This window comes from Pyxicephalus adspersus, chromosome 10 (assembly GCF_032062135.1).
Source record: "Pyxicephalus adspersus chromosome 10, UCB_Pads_2.0, whole genome shotgun sequence".
Taxonomy (NCBI): Eukaryota; Metazoa; Chordata; class Amphibia; order Anura; family Pyxicephalidae; genus Pyxicephalus; species Pyxicephalus adspersus.
In genome coordinates this window covers 18,854,301-18,862,177 of record NC_092867.1, presented here as the reverse complement: position 1 = coordinate 18,862,177, position 7,877 = coordinate 18,854,301, and positions in this window count along the sequence as shown.

The window sequence follows — 7,877 nt, the reverse complement described above, 5'->3', positions numbered from 1 at the left end:
AAAAATAAGTCATCATTGCTATAAACTACCTGCCCAGAATAACAAATCGCCCACAGCACTGACTGCCCTAATGACCCAAGACAGAGGAAACCTGCAACTCTACACTAATCTTTCAACTAAGCTCAGCAGACTCCACCTTTTGCTGACAGCAAACTGTAACCATGAGCACCAACAAAAGCAGGAGCTACTCCCTGCAGCAGGTGCAGAACTGGAGACTCTGTTCACGTCCTACAGCCCTCCACTCAATGCAATTATAGGATGTGTAAAAGTTTGTGTGCGTGTATTGAGTGTGGGTGTGATGTTCAAAAACTTCTTTTAACTTTCCACAATAATGTGAATTACCTGTACAATCTCCTATATTGCAGTGTTGCATTGCTTAATAAATGAATTGGTATAGTTTCCAACTAAAGCAGAACCAAGGAGACCTATATGCTGCATGAACAGCTTAGATAATCATCGGCTGAGAAGAATGGTCATTCTTGTACTGGGCGAGAATCTGACATCTGTATAGTGGTCACTCAACATCATCAATCAATCTGCCATGGCAGATCATTGAATGACAGTCAAGAAGGATCACTATGCTTAGTGAGATTTTGCTCTAATCCTCGAGGCCCTTCCCTTTTTTACAGAAAAGTACAGCGCTCTTTTAATCAGCTGCTACTGGAAACAATGATAAAAGAAATCCTGTGTGTACAGCATTGGCCGTACAATGGTCATCAGAGATCTGACATTCTGACAATTATCAATGCTGTGGGACCTTCAACCCAAGCAACCAAAATCTAGTGTCTGTACAAGGCTTTAGTAAACATGTTTTCAGTACTCTGATTCATCCAACACTTGCTGATTATTTCACTAATGTTTTAATTGTGTTTGACAAATTTCCATAACCTAAAATGAATGAAGGAAAATCAGAATTTAGATTATAAATAATGGTGGACTGATTTTATTTTAATTTCAGGCTCAATTTGACAAAGGTTCTAAGCCTTTTATTCTGGAAAAAATGCCTTTACCATATTGCTGCCTGGTGCAAATATTTCAAAGACTAATATTTAGTTTTAGTATATATATATATATATATATATATATTTATATATATATGATACTTGCAACTGTTTGTGTTTCACTGTTGCTTATTAATGTTTATTGCACACCAAAAATCTCCTTATTTAGTAAAGAAAACATAAATGAGCAATTATGAAATGATAAGTGCCTGTAAAATATAGACAAACTTCAATATGCAATATTATGTGATGCTATCAGTTATAATTTTTGCCCTATATATAAAGGCCTATTATATTAGCCCTATATTTCTCTCATGTTTTGATATGCTCATACATTGAAGGTGTGCCTATTTTTACATGTATGTTACCTAGGCCAGGTCCTTTCTTTATTTTTTATTGATTTAAATGGTTTAAACAAGGGAGATGATAATCCTAAAATCCATCAACCCCCCTCCATGGTGTTTTACTTCTTCTGTTGCTACAACATTTATTCTCTTTGTAATACCTGTGGTATATTTAATTGTTACCCCTGTTCTTTTACTCCCTGCATGTTTTCACCTCCCCTTACTCTCCTATGTCTCTTTGCCCCTGCTGGCGATTATTAGGTTAAAAAAAATGTAATACATTAAATCTACTTACCATTTTCAACCCCCTCCTCCTGATGATTCTTCAAAGTTGAGCAATCCTCAAATTGCTCAACTTTGTCTGCCACTCTAAAACAAAGGACCCTGATGGGCAGTACCTGATCCTCACAGGCATTTTACATGACACCGAAGTGACCGTAGCCCCTTATTATGCTCTTAAATTGACCCAACCTTAGTTTCTCTCCCTCTTTCTGCACAGCATCTCTTTTCCTAAAACTAGTTTAGTTATCAGATTCAGTGACTCCAAACTATATCCCCATTTCTTGACAGATCTGACTGTGTTAGCTTCCAAACTTTGCAATCTACACCTCAAATTGAACCCCATCAGACCTAAACTTCCCCATGGCCACATTTCTTCTAATCCTACCACTATCACTAATTACTTAAACACCTATCCTACACCAAAGTTCCACTTACCACAGCCAACTACCTGCTTGAAGGGCCGAATCCTTCTCTCTCTTCCTCTCAAAAGCATCTGATGGATAATTCGTTTTTGGTGTTGGTTCTTGTCTTTGTTTCATCAAGGTTGTGTTGAGCCAACCTCTTTGTTAATTATTTAGAGCTACATAGTATAGGTATAAGGGGAAGAGGGGGAAAGAAAGAGGTTTCAGGCTCAGGAGGTTTTTGTGCAAAAATAAATCAAGTGTGTATTTTTCAAATTACAATTAGTACATACATCAAAGGTACATATTTATTTTAAGCTCAATATTCAAATGCCTGTTATTGTCACAGGGTTTGGATACTTTAATCTAGACAAAAGACTCCTTCCAATGTCATACAAAGTACATATAAAGATTGAAAACAAGGTAAGAAGGGGACCTGTTATGGACGCATGATTCCCAACGCTTTTCGCCTGTTATAGGCTTCTTCAGGGGTATAAATTTGCAGAGATTGTATGATTTGTTTAGTTGGAGTGTAGGTAGGGGGGTAAAAGAAGCGGTATTCAGGCTGCATGCAGTTTGATATGTCCAAGCCCAAAGCAAAAAGATTGTTTAAATGTGGTCCTAGTAGATTAGGTCCAGTTTTAATATTCATATATATGTTTTTTGTTTCATATACCCTAAATAAGGGTTTTGTGAGAACCTAGTCAAGTAGGTATAGATCTATTTAACCTAAAGAAAATGGGGAGGGAGGAGAGGAATAAAGATATCTTTTCTTATGCAGCCAAGAGGGCTGCTATTGTGCTAAGGCTTGTAGTTAGTCCATACGACCAGGAAAGGGTATGTAGTAATTCATGCAGCCAGAGACCCATCTGATGGATAACCTGATCTACCTATTACAATACGTTTGGCAATTTTCTTGCCCCACTTTTGTCAAACTCATTTAAACTGATAATTTTTTTTAATAATTAATTTTTAACTCTACAACTTGGTGCTAAACTCTGCAGTGAATCACAGATGGCCTCTATTTGTATGACCCTAAGCTTAGTACTGACCACTCATATTGGGTGAACATCCAACTTATAAACCTCTATGTGAAACTCCTAGATAAAGTTTTTGACACCAAACTAAATTCTATTATTACCACCCTCAAAGAAAGAGGTACCCTACTCTATACCGAAATCAGGTAGGGTTTATGTCTATCAAGCCTCATAAAATACCAGATGGGTTATCCTACTTATGGCATTGGCAAAGCAAGGTAAAATCCTGATGATGCTCCTATCACTGGACATCAGCAAAGTGTTCCATTTTCTTGAATGGCCATACCTGTTCTTCACCTTACATAAGTGGGCTTTGACACTCACTTGAAATGTGCTTTCCCAGGCATGGCAAGGCCATTATTGGGGAATAAAGCATCATCCCCAGGACCTGACCCTCTTAACTCTCAGGGTTTGGTGTCGACAGGTAAGAAGCTTATCAGTATCTGGATGACCAATTTCAAGAGGGGGCCAGCAGATATCTGCCCCTTCGGTCTGGGAAATGGGCACAGTGGTATTAATACCCCTTATGTGTTCCCATAAAAGATTGAATCAGCCCTAACCAGAAAGACATTGTATAATAAACAAATACTGTCCTTATTAAGTTGTTGAGTAGTATTTACCTTTGCAGGGTCTAGAGATGTTCAAACATGAAATAAAACATTGCTGTGGATTTTTTTTTTTTTATTGGCACAAAGCCTTATGTTTCTTTTAGGATTGAGAATTCTAGGATTTATTTATTGAGTTAGTTTCGGGACAGATGGACATCGACCTGCATTGTTTACATGTGTTTAGCAAATTCAGCCATTCTTCTACTACACCTTAGCCATTCCCAAAACGGGTTATATTAGTTTAAAATAAACATAATAGAAAAATGCTTCTTTTACTCTACTTTTCAATAATATATTTACCTTTGCAGGGACCTTTTAAGGAAATATAAGATGATGTTTTTTTTCTACTATACAAGGACCTATATAAAGTCAGCAGCTAAGAATCTGTCCCGTTTTATACATGGGCTACCAGATCTTTCACCTCACTCTGGGTAAAGAACCCAGTGGTACCTATTACCCATTACCTATTCCCAATAAAGGTTGTATCTGTTCTAAACAGAAAAACACTACATAATAGAAATAACAATTACCTTGATATATAGTTTATAGTACATAGTATAGTATATTGTTTGTAAGTAGCATTTACTATTGTGGGTCTAGAAAAGTCCCACCAACATTGATTAATGTCTTCACGAGGAAGGCATTTATAGGTACATGCACATGCAATCTAAAGGAAAGATTTCTTAAAATAATATGTTCTTTTTTTACTTTTGAAAAAGTATAACCTTTTGTTTCTTTCTAGGATTTATTTAGTCTGTGGTCATGTCCTAGGGGTCAACGGGTGAGGATATTAGTGGAATCTGGAAGCCCATCATTTGTTAAACGCATTGTTTAAAGCTGGATATAGTGTGGCATTATATTTAAAAATCCATCGAATTTCACGTTGCAGAATTTCTTTATCGAAAGATGTTCGGGTATATATAATCCAATCCAATAAATTATGTTCTTCTTTAGGACTGAAGTTTTAAAACATTCCCATGTGGTGGCTTAATGGAGTTGTAATTCTTCCCCCCATAAATCCATTCATAAATCTGTTTGCAAAATGATCTTTCCCTTTTTCCTATATAAAACCACCCAAATGTACAAAAGGTTGCATAGATTACACCAATGGTTTCACAATTGATATAATGTTTAAGAACAAATTGCAAATGACTCAGTATGTTAACAGGGTCACCTATATTATTGATCCATCTGCACTGATTACAATGTTCACATGTCCCACAACTCCCTAACTCCACATTCTCATGTTTTTTTAATTAAAAATTACTACTATTTATTGCAAATCTTTCATAGATCCCAATGCTGTTGAAAATACCTAGCGATTAGACAGACTTTTTGATTCTTACTTTTTGCTGTTTTACATCCAAAAAAGAATCTGTTCTCGTGTTCTGGACTTCGCTTATGGTGTCATCCACCAGCTGACTGGAATTGGATGAAATACATCAAACAACCTGGAGGATTTAGGATATTTTTCAGCACCTCTTGAAGGGCATAAAAATCGGTAGTACTGGATATTTTACATTGAGAAAATCAAATATATCTTTGTTGTCAATCCAGTCACAGAGTGCTGAATTATTAGCTGATATAATTAATTATAATATACTTGTATCATTTTTTTTAGATGTTACACAATACCATTCCTTAATCTCGAGTGTCTTTAAACACCTTTCTTGATATTTCTGCTCAGTCAGGGTTACCACATTACCCCCCTTGTCCGAGGGTTTAATGATGACGTCTTTATATTTCTGTAATTTTCTAATTGACGCCAGTTGTTTCTTTGACAAGTTGTTGTTACCTTTGGTACACGCATTGAGTTTTGTAACCTGCTGCATACACGTAAAAATATTTGGGTTCTGACGTAATTTTGGAAAATTAGTAGATTTTAAATAATTCTTCATAAATGGATCTTTAATTTCTTGTAAAGGATTTTCATCGGTATCAACATTCCCGGGAGTGGGCTCGCCCTTTTGTAATAGTTGTATAAAATCTCTTAAAACCTCAAAATCATCAGCCTTAAATTGAGGGAAATATGTAGATCTAAAAGTTGGATTCTCCATATCTGCTTGTTCTTTAAACATTGACGGATAAAACAGGTTTCTTGCAAATAAATGTAAATCTTTGATAAATTCAAATTTATCCAAATGATTTAGAGGACAGAAGCGCAAACCTAATTGTAAGACAGATTTGTCTATATCTGTTAAAGGATTTCATGCAAGATTAATTATATTTAATTCATTCTATTCAGTGGAAGTTTTGTGACAAATTGATTCATTGGGCCTTGGGTATTTGGAACTGTGCTTTTACCTAAAAAAGGTGAAGAAGAAGATGATGATAGTGCATGATGTGAATCAGGATTAGAAGTTCTGGCATTATCCTGAAAATTGTGTTTTGAAGGTTGTGAGCAATCTTGAGACTGAGGCATATTTTTATTATGACCGCCTGTTGAAAGCACAGGGGCTATTTCCATTGCTTTAGTGACAGTGGATGTACATGAAGTTTGTGATGGAAAAATGGAAATTTAGGACGTCTCTTAACCTTATGTGTATTGCGTTTATATGATTCATTTTTAAATCTTTTTATACATTGCTTTACTTCTTGATTGGAAGTTGAGTTTGAACTTTCAGATGCTTGTAAAGAACTTTCATACTCACTTTTATTTGTAGGACCATTTGATTTATCGATTGCATGTATTAGATGTCCTTGATATCAATTTTGTGTATTACCAGTCTATTTATACCTTCTGTTTAAAAGAAAAAGCCTGTTGCTCTTTTAAAATCTTCCTTGACACTAATTGAGGGTTAAAAATCAATTTGGAATGTTTAGTATAGAGGGTGTCCAGTTCAGATTCCACTTTTCGTAGTTCCATTGTATGATATGTAATCAAAACCTTCATTATTTGATTACAACAATGTTTAGGAACTTCCTCCCACGCTTCTTTAATAATTGAGAAATTCTTCACTCATGGAATTTGTACCCGTAAGCCAACTAGATTACAATTGGCAGATAAATATTTTTGTAGGCATTCAATATTGCAATGGGCCAGGGGTCGGCAAAGTTTTATGGCCACTAGGCCATTTATGGGGTGGGCGGGAGCACACTAGGCCAGACCCTCCCTAATGTCTCCGCCCACCACCAGGGAACGTCCCCTGAAGTGAAATCCCTCTCCTCTGTATGCTTTGCGGCTGAGAGGGATTTACCTTCAGGGAGCTTTCCCTATTTACTGCAGGGGCGGAATATCAACGCCAGCCGCGGTAAATAGGGGAGCAACTGCAAGGGGGCGGCACTGGAGCTCCGGCGGCTCCAGCTCCAGTAGTTCCTAACGCCCCCTGGCGAGGGGGCGTTAGGCCGGAACAAACTACTGGCTAGGCCGTATCTGGCCAAAAGGCAGGAGTTTGCCGACCCCTGCAATAGGCTATAGTTTTTTTTTTATATAGAACTTTCAAGACATACGCAGTTCCATTAATTTCCAATTCCATCTTGCTTTGTGAAGTACATTTAGATTTATTAGCTGAGGCAAACCCCTCCCAAGCAAACCCACCTAGATCCATAAGGGAGAAGGAAAAATCCCTTGTCATTTAGCGTTACACTTTCTCAAGCCTTTTCCATGAAACTTATCAACAACCATAAATATACATATGAAATATTATAATATATTATTAATATATTTAAGCACTTTTTGTCTTTTGGTAGAATGTAACTATTGGAAACATCAAAAATCACATCTTATATCCCTGGTGCCCAACTGCTAGCCTAGAGTCTGCACATTGCCTTTTGGCACTTATTTGTCTAATTTCGGTGCCACATTGTCACGTTTATTGACCCTGCCTAAGATTCGCAAATGAGGGGCCATATTTGACTATAATACATATTCTGTATAATTGTCTGCTTATTTTAGAATGAATTAGAATTTACATTAATTAGTTGTGGCTTGGTTTGGTTTATTTCTTCATTTTACTTTACAGTACTCTACTTCTACATATCATTATTTCTTTTTTTGATTACCTTTATTTTTTAATAATAGATTTGTTGTGGTACAAGTATGTTGTATGTTTAGGCTGTGCACTGCAATAATGAGGATAAATCTCTTCAGCTGGGACAGACAGCAATACAAACCTGACATCCAAAACTAAAAGATACATACCCTGTTTCCCCGATGATAAGGCACTGTCTTATATTTTTTGAAATGCCAAAATATGCCCTAGGT